This window comes from Rhincodon typus, chromosome 2, assembly GCF_021869965.1.
Source record: "Rhincodon typus isolate 14 chromosome 2, sRhiTyp1.1, whole genome shotgun sequence".
Lineage (NCBI taxonomy): Eukaryota > Metazoa > Chordata > Chondrichthyes > Orectolobiformes > Rhincodontidae > Rhincodon > Rhincodon typus.
The window spans coordinates 60,412,029-60,426,170 of NC_063333.1; positions in this window are offsets into that span (position 1 = coordinate 60,412,029).

The following is a 14,142-nucleotide window of genomic DNA, read 5'->3' on the forward strand; positions in this document are numbered from 1 at the left end:
AGAGCAAGGAATGTAAATTTACAGCTGCAAAAATGGCGCATAAAAAGCAGGATCAACATTAGATTTGAAATTTGTGAGGTCCATTTGGAAGTCTAATAATGGCAGAGACGAAGCTGTTCTTGTACCTATTGGAACATGTGTTTAAGCTTTTGTAGTTTCTGCTTGACGAAAGAGGTTGGAAGAGATTACAACTAGGGTGGGAGGTGTCTTTGATGTTGACTGTCTTTCCACGGCGACAAGAAGTGTAGATGGAGCCAATGAATGGAAGGTTGGCTTGCATATTGGATTGGGCTACGTTCGCAACTTTTTGCTTTTTTTTATGTTCCTGGGCAGACTAGTCGCCATACTAAGCTGTAATGCATCCAGATGGACATGCCAAATTTCCTTAGCCTCCTGAGGAAGAGAGGCTTTGTTGTGCCTTCTTGACTGCTGCATCAATGTGGGTGGTCCAGGACAGATTGTTGGTGATGGTCATTCCAAGGAACATGTCATTCTTGGCCATCTCCACCTCAGGTCCAATTGATGTAGATAGTGGCATGCATTCCTCCTTGCTTCCTGAAATTGATGATCAGCTCTTTAGTTTTGCTGATGTTGAGGGAGAGATTGTTATCTTTGCACCAAGTACTCTATCTCTTTCCTGTATTCTGTCTTGTCATTATTTGATATCCAGCCTACAACAGTGGTGTCATGAATGAACATGTAGATGGAAAACAGACGAAATTTGGCCAAGAGGTTATGAGCGTACAGGGAGTACAGTAGGGGGCTGAGTAGCATCCTTGCGGGGCACCAGTCTGGGAATTGTCATGGAGGAGGTGCTGTTGCCTATTCTCACCGCTTGTGGTCTGTGAGTCAGGAAGCTGAGGAGCCAGTTGCAGAGGGCAGAGCAGAGACCTCGGTGTCGGAGCCTGGAGATTAGTTTGGTTGGAATTATGGTGTTGAAGGTGAAGCTGTAGTCGATAAGTAGAAGCCTGATGTTGGTATCTGTATTGTCCAGATGTTCCAGGGATGAGTGTGGGGCTAGGGAAATGGTATCTGCCATGGACCTGTTGCGCTGGTAAGCAAATTGCAAGGGATCAAGGTAGGCTGGGAGGCTAGAGTTGATGTGAGTCATGATTAAACTCTCGAAGCAGTTCATAATTATGGAGGTCAGAGCCTCCAGGTGGTAGTCACTGAGGCAAATTGCATATGTTTTCTTTGGTACCGGAATGACGGTGGTTTTCCTGAAGCAGGTAGGGACTTGCAGGTTGAGTCAGTAGCCAGAAAGGCAAATGCAATGTTGGCATTTATTTTGAGAGGACTTGAATATAAAAGCAGAGATGTACTCCTGAGGCTTTATAAGGCTCTGGTCAGGCCATATTTGAAGTATTGTGTGCAGCTTTGGGCCCCATATCTCAGGAAGGATATACTGGCCCTGGAGTGGGTTCAGAGGAGGTTCACAAGAATGGTCCCAGGAATGGAAAGCTTAACATATGAGGAATGTTTAAGGACTCTGGGACTATGCTGATTGGAGTTTAGAAGGATGAGGGGGGATCCAATTGAAACTTACAGAATACTGAATGGCCTGGACAGAGCGGATGTTGGGAAGATGCTTCCATTGGTAGGAGAGATTATGACCCGAGGGCACAGCTTTAGACTAAAGGGAAGACCTTTTAGAATGGAGATAAGGAGAAACTTCTTCAGCCAGAGAGTGGTGAATCTATGGAATTCACTGCCACAGAAGGCTGTGGAGGCCAGGTCATTGAGTACATTTAAGATTGAGATAGATAGGTTCTTGATTATCAAGGGGATCAAGTGTTATGGGGAGAAGGCAGGAGAATGGGGTTGAGGAACTTATCAGCCATGATTAAATGGCGGAGCAGACTAGATGGGCTGAATGGCCTAATTTCTGCTCCTATGTCTTATGGTCCTATGGTCTTATGGACTTCAGATTGTAGCAAGGAAAGGTTAAAGAGGTCAATGAGTACTCCCACGAGCTGATCTGCACAGGAACTGAATGCATGTTGGAGACTCCCTTTGGGCCAGTAGCTCTCTGTAGGGTCACTCTCAAGAAGGCCGCTATGACACCTGCAGCGGTGACTGAGGAAATAGGGTGACACTACTTTGCTGACCTTCTGTTTGAACTAAGTGTAAAAAGCATTGAGCGCATCAGGGAGGAATGTACTTTTGTCCACTATTCCGTTCCGCTTCATTTTGTCACGTAGGCCTCACCACAGACAGCAGATATCCATGTGCTTAGCTTTGGTCTCTTAGTCCGCTATTGCCTCTCGGCATCTTTAGCGGCCTTGCAGATGTCATGGAGATGTGCCATGAGGGTGCAGTAAGGCTGGTATGTGTCTGCTGTCAACCTCCATAGCTCGGATTTGCAGGCAGTTGCTGCTCATAGAATATGTCTTGAGATGTTGGGGACTGGTGTCCAGAGGGAGCAAGTGGTGAACTGGAGTCACCAGGTAAATTGCTGTGGTCTAGTTTCTGTCCAATAAATGGGAGAATAGGAAACTTCATAGCAATGAGGCAACATTAGATGGTAATGGTATGCAGATGCATCCAAGTGGATGTAAATAATTCTAATAAGTTGATCACTGACAACATTCTCAACTCACTATTCAAAAATTGGTTGGAGGATCAATTGTTTTTGTTCTCAACATAGAGATTCTCATTTCTGCCGAAGTCACCTTACTTTCCCAACAGACTCTGGATGCCCATGTCATACAGGGATTGGGAAGACTCAGTCTTAAGTGTCACTTATAGAAGCAACAATCAATATTTCTAAAGGCTTTCTTTCAACACTTCTTTTCAAGTGCAACTATTTGTAAATCACACACTCGTTAAATGCATTAAAATGTTCTGGGATGATTTCCAAACCTACAATTTGATCAAAATTTGATTATGGGATCCTTTTTTAGATCTGGCTTATGATCCACTGCCTTTAAATTTACAATAACAATTGTACCAGTGCTCAATTATAACTCCCTGAAAGCAATCTGAATCGCTTGAAGTAATTTCAGAGTCCTGGACTATTAGTAGCTAATTCACAACTGCATCAGAATATTCTAAAAATACGTATGTGTAATTACACATTGCAATATGCACATGTAACAAGTTTCTATTTCCCAAACCTTCATTGCTCTCTTTCCATTTTCACCACAATTTTATTTTCCCTACGAGCCATCAGTCAAGTTTGAACGTGGAACTGAACACGGTTGCAGCAGTAGCAAGGCAGTTACAATATAATGATATTTAGAACACACCATGCTACTTTGCAGACATCCTAGTTTGTTCATAATCTGCGTTTGATTTAAAATCATTTCACTCATACTCAGACCTGCACTTAAACAGATACACATTGTTCTAAGATAATAAGGTGTGGACCTGAATGAACACAGCAGGCCAGGCAGCATCAGAGGAGCAGGAAAGCTGATGTTTCGGTTCTGGACCCTTCTTCAGAAAACACATTGTTCTGTTCAGTTAATACTCATCAAGTGTTTAGAGAAAGAGAGCCTTGTGCAAGTGTTCATGCTGTGAGAATCAGCTAAGATATTGATGAATTTTGTGAAGGATTACTTTTCAGTCCAACTAACAGATGGTTTCATCTATGATCCATCTCTTTTTCTCCTAATTACTTGGCATCAATAAGGAGTGATTGACACCCCTGAATTAGCTGTTGTTGAGAGGTGGCTGCTTTCTTTGACTTCAAATTATTTGCCAAACCAATAGCTTGCCTACCAGACTGACAATGCTGGAAAAGGTGGTAAAGTGCTTCTGAGGTAACACACAGCTGAATTCAGCGCTAAATAAAGGCCTACAATAGAGGCATTTCAATAAGCTAAGTTACTTTTTTGGCTTTCAGGATTTTTAGTCTAGTTTTCAGATCCCATTGTAATTGATAGCGTTCTGATTTTTTATTTGAAAAACCCAAAATATTAAGGAGACATTGAATAGAAAGCTTTACAATAAGACTGTGGCAGTCATTACTTACATTGCAGATGATATTCTGCTAACTATATTAAAACAAGAGCTGGAATTTATGTAGCCAATCATATGACAAAATATCCTAAGGCAGTTTATGAGTGTTATAAAACAAATCGCCAAAATGCTTGGTCAAAGAAGGAGGGTTTGAGGAGTGTCATAAAGAGTGGGAAAAGGGGATAGAGAAGTGGAGAGGCTTAGGGAAAAAATTCCAAAGCATTAATTCTTGATAACTGAAGGCCAGCAATGATAGAGCATATAAAATAATCGATGGTCAAGAGGCCAGGATTAGGTGAACACAGGTTCCTAAAGGATTGTGGAGCTGGAGGAGATTCAAGATATTAAGCGATGTGAATTTTAAAAGCGACATGTTGCTTAACCTGGAGCCATTGTGGGTCAGCAAGGACAGTATTGGTGGCTGTTTGAGATTTGATTGAGTTAAAACCCAAGCATTAGTGTTTTGGGTGATCACAACTTTATGGAGGGTGGAATGTGTTAGGTTGACCAGAAGTGTGTAAGAATGATCAAAATTGAAGTACACAAAGGTACAAAGATTGTAAAGGGTAGGATTTGAAATATTTGAATGAATTATTGAACCAGGAGCAATATTCATTTCCTAATGGGCAAAATGACTCTAAAATATTCCACTTTGATTCTTTTTCTCGGTGGGTTCTTCTGCCCAAAAGTGCTGTAACAGCATTATGGATTCGTATCTGTAAAGGAACATAAGCAATGTTTTGCTCTTCTAATTTGAATCACCCTTTCTTAAAAAGTAGTACAACAGTCTTTCCTTATCATTCTGATCTACATATTATTAAAACCTTCATAATGCACAAAACATCCTCCTGACAAATGTGCTTCCCATGTCAATTTTCAGCTATGTTTATTAAGCCAACTTTTAACATCGACTACACTTGTGTAAATGTTTGTGATGGAAATCTATATGTGAGTACTTTCAATGGCAGATGCCTAATAGACGATATAGACTTTTACTCTGATTCACTCAAGGTATGTTTTTGCAAAAAAACGTTGTCACTTTCCTCAGCAATTAGAAATTCTTAAATTCTTACATCTTGAGGTTCTTGAATGTGCCATTGCCACCAAGAACTTTACTGGGCAATTCTTCCTGGTAACAGCACAATAAAAGAATGTACACCATGCAGAGAATTTTCTCTCTGACAATGGGTGCCTTAGAAGCAACAGGTACATAGGAACACTATTATTTGCAAATTCTCTTTGAAGTTAATAAGTATCCTAACTAGGAAATTTATTGCCATTCTATTACCTCTGGGCCAAAGTCAGTCTCAAACAGTAGTAGATGAGTAAGTTCATGTCACACTCTGCACTGTTTTAAGAAGGCAACTCGCTACCAATTTCCCTAAACGTTGGCCTTACCAATGATGCCCACATCCCAGGAGTAGATAACTAAAAATTATTTAAGCCACTTATTTTGTGAAATTCTCTTCCAAAGTGCCTCAATGTGGCATTCTTGGTACTTCTTAAAATAACAATTGATTAAGATGGGTTGCAATAGATTTCTTGTTTAGACTGGTGTTTATGAACAGATTCTCTTCTGTTTAGTGGTTCGATTCAACTGTAGCTCTGCTTGCAAGACTGTTTCCTCCTCTCTTTTTCATAGGTACATTTCTTAATGCTGCAAATTGCAATGCATACAACTTTGCTCAGTTATCTCAATGACTATAGTAAGATTGTGTTCCAAACACAGAAACATAGAAGATAGGAATACAAGTAGTCCATTTGGCCTTTTGAACCAGCTCTGCCACTTATGATCATGGCTGATCATCCAACTCAATAACTTGATCCTGCTTACCTCATAACCTTTGACTCCTTCAGTGTTATATCTAATTCCTTCTTAAAATCATTTGATGTGTTAGCTTTGACTGCTTCTGTGGTAGAGAATCCCATAGGCTCACCATTCTTTGGGTGTAGAAATTCCTCTTCATCTCAATCCTGGACAGTTTACCCTGTGACCCCTGGTTTTGGAGGCACTGTCTGATCCTTCAACGCCTTTTAAGTGCTGCTTCAAGATATCAGAAGTGTTCTTTCAATAATTCAATTATCATCTGGGCCTGTATTCGAGCTCTTTACACATTTTGCAGACAGAAGCAAAGAGCTAACTTTTCAACTCGGCTTCTTTAGATAAAGTCATTGTCATTGTGTTATACAGCATGGAAACAGTCCCTTCGATCCAACTCGTCCATGCTGACAAATATCCTAAACTAATCGAGTCCCATTTGCCAGCGTTTGGCCCATATCCCTCTAAACATGTCCTGTCCATATACTCATCCATTTGCCTTTTAAATGTTGTAATTGTACCAGCCTTCAGCTACAACACTCAAGAAGTTTGACACCATCAGGACAAAGCAACCCGCTTGATTGGCATCACAAGCATCCACTCCCTCCACCACCAATGCTCAGTAGCAAGTGTGTAGTGTCAACAAGATGTACTGCAGAAATTCACCAAAGATCCTCAGATAGCATCTTCCAAACCCATGACCACTTCTATCTAGAAGGACAAGGGCAGCAGATACATGGGAACACCACCACCCGTAAGATCCCATCCGTCATCCTGATTTGGAAATATATTGCTGTTCCTTCATTGTCGTTGAGTCAATATCATGGAATTCCCTCCCTAAGGACATTGTGGGTCAAACCACAGCTGGTGGACTGCAGTGGTTCAAGAAGGCAGTTCAGTACCGCCTTCTCAAGGGCAACTAGGGACCGGCAATAAATGCTGACCAGCCAGCAATGCCCTCATCCCACAAATGAGTAAACAAAAAATTCGTCTAGTAGCTTATTCCATACATACACTACACTCTGTGAGAAAAAGTTGCCCCTTAGGTCCCTTTTAAATCTATCCCCTCTCACCTTAAAACTATGCCCTCTAGTTTTGGACTCCTCTACCCTAGGAAAATGACCTTGACTATTTACGCTATCCATGCATCTCAGATTTTATAAACCTCTACAAAGTCACCCCTCAGCCTCTGACACTCCAGTGAAAATAGCCCCAGCATATTTAGCCTCTCCCTATGGCTCAAATTGTCCAATCCTGGCAACATCCTTGTCAATCTTTTCTGAGCCATTTCAATTTAACAACATCTTTCCTATAACAGGAAGACCAGAATTGAATGCAGTATTCCAAAAGTGGCCTAAAATAACAAAAATTATTAACTTAAAATACAGGCTACTGTATGAATTTATTACATCATTTTATTGAAAAATAAATAAACAAATTTGTGCATTATTTTCTTTCATAATACAAAAAACATAAGGTTTGTAACAAGAATTCTGAACTGAAATGTCACTATTTGAAATTGGTCTGTTCATCTGAAATAGTGATGAATTCCCAATTGTGTCATTAAATCTCTTGCATCAAATCCCTTGCTTTATGTTGTGACCCACTTATTAAGTTTTGAAAGCCTTGTCTAATGTATTCTCTGTTAGGAATTCCCAGGAGAAGGCGCACAGATAATACAAAAACTGAACTTGCACCAGCTATTGTATAAACACAAAAACAGGAGGAAACAAGAAAATATCATACATCCCGTATGCCCCTCTCTAACATCTGCATAAACAGTAAATACAGCTAGCATAGTATGATTCCATTCTCCATTTACTTGAATCTTGGGTAGATATTTTTCTCTTTTCTTTTTTGTCCTTTTCTCCATATCCCTGTGTTCCCAACTATTTTAATATAAACTGCTATAATGTTCAACAGGCGGTGCTGACAACTCTGCAGCTTGGGGTTATACAATAATAAACCTGGGCATTGAGAGTTAGCTGGCTATGTTTAGTTAGAATACATCTGTCTCTTTAAAGATATGCTAATATTCATGCACATAGACATAACACTGTCAATGTTCTTTCTCAAGTCTCTTACTGATATAGCAGCTAGCAGGGACTAGTTGATGTCTTGCTGTAGTCACAGTAGGAAAAGTAGGTGTTAGCCACAGTGAATGTTTTCTCTTTAAATAATATATAATGTATTCAGTTAGCAGTGCCAAAACTAGCATGAGATTTCAACAGCCTCTTTACATGTTGGTGAGACAGCAGTTCTGTCAGTGGGGTTTACAAAAATTGTAAGTGTTTTAAATGCATGATAGCAGGGTCTTTGTGGTTTTAAGGTCAACTGCAAGTTCAATTCAAATGTAGTAATGTTCTTTGCTTTGCCCACTTAAGCCATCAAGTAAATTCAATAATCCACTAGAGTATCACAGATGCAAGTATTTTTCCCAATGTCCTTTTCATCAATAAGCCTATGGTTGCTTGGAACAATTTTTAAATGCATGCTGTTTCAGGTATAAGAAATTCACAAAATTCCTCAAGTAACTTGTTTTTTATCAGTTTTGATTGATGGTCTTTTTCTCCCCTCCCTCTCAACACATTCATGCACCAACGGTCAAGAGGATATGTTTCTAAAGACACTTGCAATTCTCCAATATCATGCTTCAGTGTTCGTGAGTTTTAGCAGCCTCCTTGACTGTGAGAACCTCTGCAGTCAAATTCATTCAATTTACAGCAAGTCACTAGCTAGTTAGTACTTCAACGGCTGTAACTGTTTTATTTTACTTTCATGGAATCCCAACAGTATGGAGGTAGGCCATTTGACCCATTGAGTCCATACCAACCCTCCAAAGAATATCCCACCCAGACCCACACCCCTACCCTATCCCTGTAACCCTGCATCTCCTCCAGTCAATCCACCTAACTTTTACATCTTTAGACTGTGAGAGGAAACCAGAGCACCTGGAGGAATCCCACGCAGACACAGGGAGAATATACAAATGCCACACAGTCACCCATGGCTGGTATCGAATCCGGGTCCCAGGTGCTGTGAGGCGGCTGTGCTAACCACTGAGCCAACATGCTGTCCGTGCATTAAGCCAAACATGTGGAGTTCAAGTAAAACATCCCAACCAGATTAGATCAACTAAATCAATGCCAATTGAAAATGAAAATCTGTAATTCTTCCTGATTTGCATGGTTTAATGTATAAGTGGACAATTAGGCTGCAAGGGAGTTGAAATCTTTTAAATCTTTTGATTAGTTGTCGATCATGATATTTTACAGGTATTCAAGATTCACAATAATAGATAGCTGAGATCTGTCTCAGTCAACAAATCCCTTACAATTTAAGTTAGCACTAAATAAAATAAAGTGCAATGCTGAAGATCTGAAACAAAAACAGAAATTGCTGGAGATACTCAGCAAGTCTGGCAGCATCTATGGAGAAAAAACAAAGCTAATGTTTCGACTCTAGTGAACTTCTCAGACCCTTCTGAAACAAAGTCACTGGACTCAAACTCTTTCTCCAGCAATTTCTCTTTCTATATTAAATAAAACTGCATATCAACATAAACTTTCATGAACACTGGACATTTAAATGTGCTTTCCAGTCAGTGATGATCTTGGAAAGTACAGCTACTTCTGTAATACAGGAAACACTGCTGCAAACATTTACACAAGACACTTCAGTGCAAAGTAATTTCTATGTTATATCAAGTCACTCCCACATGGAATCAAAGATAAATGATCCATCCTTTTAATTAGGTTAATTGGGTATACTAATATGTTTGGTGGGCTACTGAAAATCAGGAGGCCAGTTTGAGTTGTGAGTCAGAATCACAGCTCCTGAGTTGTCATTTCAGAAGTAACTCCAGCAGTTTGTGAATTTAAACTAAGCTCATTAAATAATTTTGGAATTAAAGCTAATCTCAGAAAGTGACTATGAATACTCAAATTGTTTTGCTAAAACGTATGGGTTGTAGATGTTGAAAGATCCCATCTTTGTCCCTATTGAAGCCTCGTAAGCAGACAGTTACATAAATATTTAGTACAGCGGTCACCTGGACAGTCCCTGGGTTGGAATACTGCCGTACCTTCAGATTTCAGGTCCTGCTCCAGCAGTTAACATGCTTCTGTGACATTGCCCTGGGATAGCCTCTGTCTGCAGTGACAATTTGCCTCATTGATCTGTATTCCATCAAGGGCGATAGTGACTGAGCCTCCTCCACATCCCGCAGGGAGTGTCCTGAAACGTCCTCATGTACAGACTGCTGTCAGCCACTGGAGGTTGCTGCTGGTCCTGGGCTTTCTGAAGTTTGTCATCTTCCTTAATTTCTCTGTACCTTCATAGCCTCATGATCCCAGTGACAATAACTTCTTGTGTCCTGATCCATTCTCCACAGTTCCAGTGTACCTGTGTGAGGAATATTGGAAACAGAGCAGCTCCTTTGTAACGTGAGCAGTCAGCATTCACATCACACACAAATAATTGTTCATCATAATCCTCGATATAATGGAGGGCTTTGACCAAGAGGACCACAGAATGCTTGTACATACATCTCTGACATAGTAGACCTCATTTCAATGTGTGCTGCACTAGCCATGTCTCACAGGTCATACACAGTGGCACCTGGAAATTGTAAGTGCAGTAGGATGACAGAACCCATTCCCTCACCCTACCCCAAAGAAAGGGAACATTTTAAGAGAGTGTCGGTGAATACTTACAGCTCAAGGTGAGAGAAAATCAGCTCTGTGACCTTGTGCAGCCTACAAGACCTTGGATTGCCTTTCTGAATTTTGGCCCACATGTGACATAATTACATCTTCTTCATAGCTGACTGTGTTCAATTTGTAATGATTAATGACGGTCAGAATTGGCTTGTGGCCAGAATTTGTATCTCACATAACTGGACACTGTATTAATTTCACATGATAAATTTTATAAAGTTAGATGTCTTTAATCTGTTTTAATGCAATTGTCCCTTGAAGAGCTTCATATTGCTCATAACTAGATCTCTCATTCTTAGGATAAAAAATACCTACTCCACCCACTCCAAGTCCGGCAGGCAATCATTTTCACTTCCGGTGTATATTCGTGACTTGCATGAGGATGGGCGACGACACAGATTGTACTTCATAGACTGAATGACAGGGGTTCAGCCTGTTAATCCAAGTGAGCCATGAATCCTCATGTTATTTTTCTGTCTTGCACCTCCCTGTCAATAGGTCAGAAAGTGTTTGTGAAAAGGACATAAGAAGCCTACAAAGGGATATAGATAGGTTAAATAGGAGGGCAAAGATCAGGGAAACAGGATACAGTGTGGGAAAATGTGAAATTGGCCCTTTTAAGGCCATAAGAAATAGGAACAGGAGTAGATTGTTTGATTTCTCAAGCCTGCTTCGCCATTCAAAAGGATCATGGCTTATTCAACATTCCTTACATGCCCTTTCTCCATAACTCTTGATTCCCCTACTGATCAAGAATCTATCTATCTCAGCCTTAAATATACGCAAGGACTCTGTCCGCACAGTCCTCTGTAGCAAAGAATTCCAAAGACACTCAAAACTCTGAGAGAAGAAATTCCTTCTCATCTTAATCTTAAGTTTGGGCATCTTTATTCCTTCTGATCCTAGAATCATACGATGCCTACAGTGCATAAAGAGGCCATTCAGTCCATCAAGTCCTCACTGAACCTCCAAAGAGCACTCCACCCAGATCAAGACCCCACCCTATCAGCGTGACCCCACATTTAGCATGCCTAATCCACCTAGCCTACACATCAGTGGACACTGTGGGCAATTTAACCAATCCACCTAACCTGCACATCTTTGGTTTGTGGGAGGAAACCCACACAGACACGGGGAGAATGTGCACACTCCACACAGACAGTCATCTGAGGCTGGAATCAAATCCAGGTCCCTGGTGCTGTGAGTGAGCAGTACTAACCACTGTGCTACCGGGCTGCACAATTTTTACTGGAGGAAGAAACACCACACTTTGTCATAAGGGGAAACATCCTCTTAACATTTACCCTGCCAAGCCTCTTAATAATCCTATCTGTTACGACGTGGCAGAAAGAACAGAAAAGAAGGACATTACCTAAATGGTGATGCAGAGCAATCTGAGTGTCCTAGTTAGTAAGTAAATGTAGCAGGTAATCAGGAAAACTAATATAATACTACAAGGAGAATTTGAATGCAAGAGTGGAGAGGTTATGCTTCAATTACACAGGGCATTGATCAGACACCATCTGGAATACTGTGTATAGTACTGGTCACCACACTTGCAGAAGGATGTTAATGTGTTGGAAGCAGTTCTGAGCAGGCTTGCAAGACTAATACCTGGAATGAGCAAATTGCCTTCCGAGGAACGGCTAGACAGGCGAGGCCTGTGTCTTCTGGATTTTAGGAAAGTCAGAGGTGACTTAAATGAAACAGATAAGATCCTGAGGGGACTTAAACAGTTGGATGTGAAAGGGTAATTCCTCTTGTGGGAGACTCTAGAACTAGGGATCATATTTTAAAAGCAAGGAGTTGCCTGTTTTAGACTGAGTTGAGGATTTTTTTTTCTGAGGGTCGAATCTTTGGAATTCTTTCCCTCAAAAGGCAGTAAATGCATAAGCTTTAAATACTTTTAAGGCAGAGGTAGATAGATTCTTTATTCCTGAGAGATGAAAGATTACCAGGGATATACAAGAATGTAGAGTTGAGTTTAAAGTCCGATCGACCATGATCTTTTCGAATGGCAGAAAAGCTTGAAGTGTCGAGTGACCTACTCTTGTTATTTGCTTGTATGTTTGTAACCCCATCAGTTTGGAATTTCCACACATTCCCACTGAAGTCTTTCATTCATGTTTTAATTTCCCATCATCAACTCATTGAGATCCGGGCCAACAGTTTAGTCATGCCATGTAATCCTTGCATGTAGTGCCCTGTAGAACCAAAGCAGGCAAAGGGGTGATATGATGGATGCTGAAGAGCTGGAAGAGTGGCAGCAGTCTTGAAAGTAGGGCAATGATGACATTGAGCGAATAAGGATCCCCTTACCATAATAAACGAGTGAAATAGCAGGACCCAAATTATAATAGTTGATGGGTCAGAGTTAGCCCAGCGGTTCACAGTTGTAAATGTCTATTATAAAATTGTAATGCTTTCATAATATATAATAGGATCACTTCTGCATGACACTATAAGTGATCCATGATTTATAGAAAATAGTGTTTCTGTAATGACCTGTTCCAATGCAAAATTCTCTTGTAGTAACTTACTGTACTGGAAATGTCATTTTGAAAAAAATGCTGGAGGTACTGAACAGATCAGGGTTTGTCTGTGGAATGGGTTAATTACAATAATAAAGGCAAAACACTACCAGCTTTGGAAATCTGAAACAAGCAGGGCGACGACGAGAGAAACTCAGCAAGTCAGGCAGTGTTTGTGGCAAGAGAAACAGAGTTCATGTTTCAAGTTCAATATGACTCTTCATCATTCCAATCTTGAAACGTTAACTCTGTTTCTATCCACACCGATGCTGCCCTGACCCTTATCAGTAACGTTTTTCAGGATACCTGAAAGCCAACAACACACAAGTCGATTATTTTATTATATATGTATGTATTTATTTATTTAAAAACCTGCTATCCTGTGTGGGAGAGTTGTTTTCTGGACAGGATTCAGGAGGCATTCCATCATTTGTTTTTATTCGGTCTTCAGTTGGGTACACAATATTAAATACATTCCATCTGAAATACACATGGTTTTTTTTAAAAAGTCTTTAATGGATTATCCTTCAACTATTTTAGGCATTTACATTTTGTTTTTAGTTTTCTTCTAGTATTATACAAACTTGCTGCTCTATATATCACTAATTTTTGATTTATGGAATATCAGAGCCTGTTTTCTCTATGGGCCTAATCTGTTTTTTAACTAATGGAAAAGCATTTGGCACCATGAGCCAAGAGACAAAGTTTGGTTGGTCTGCAAATCTCCAGCAGTGCACTTTTTATTCATTTCATAAACAGCAAAGACCACAAGTGGGGACAAATCTTCAGTTGTTGTATTATTATCAGTAAAAGGCAATACTGAGTATATATAACACTATTTTCTATAAATCATGGATCACTTATAGTGTCATGACATCTCAGTTGTCCTCGTTTTTCAAGCTACTCCCGTACATCTCAGTTGTCCTCATTTTTCAAGGACTGTAACTTCCCCCCCTCAGTGGTCGAGAATGCCCTCAACCGTGTCTCCCACATTTCCCGCAACTCATCCCTCACACCCCGTCCACGCAATAAGAACCAAAAAAGAATCCCCCTCGTCCTCACGTACCACCCCACCAACCTCCGGATCCAACGCATCATCCTCCGACACTTC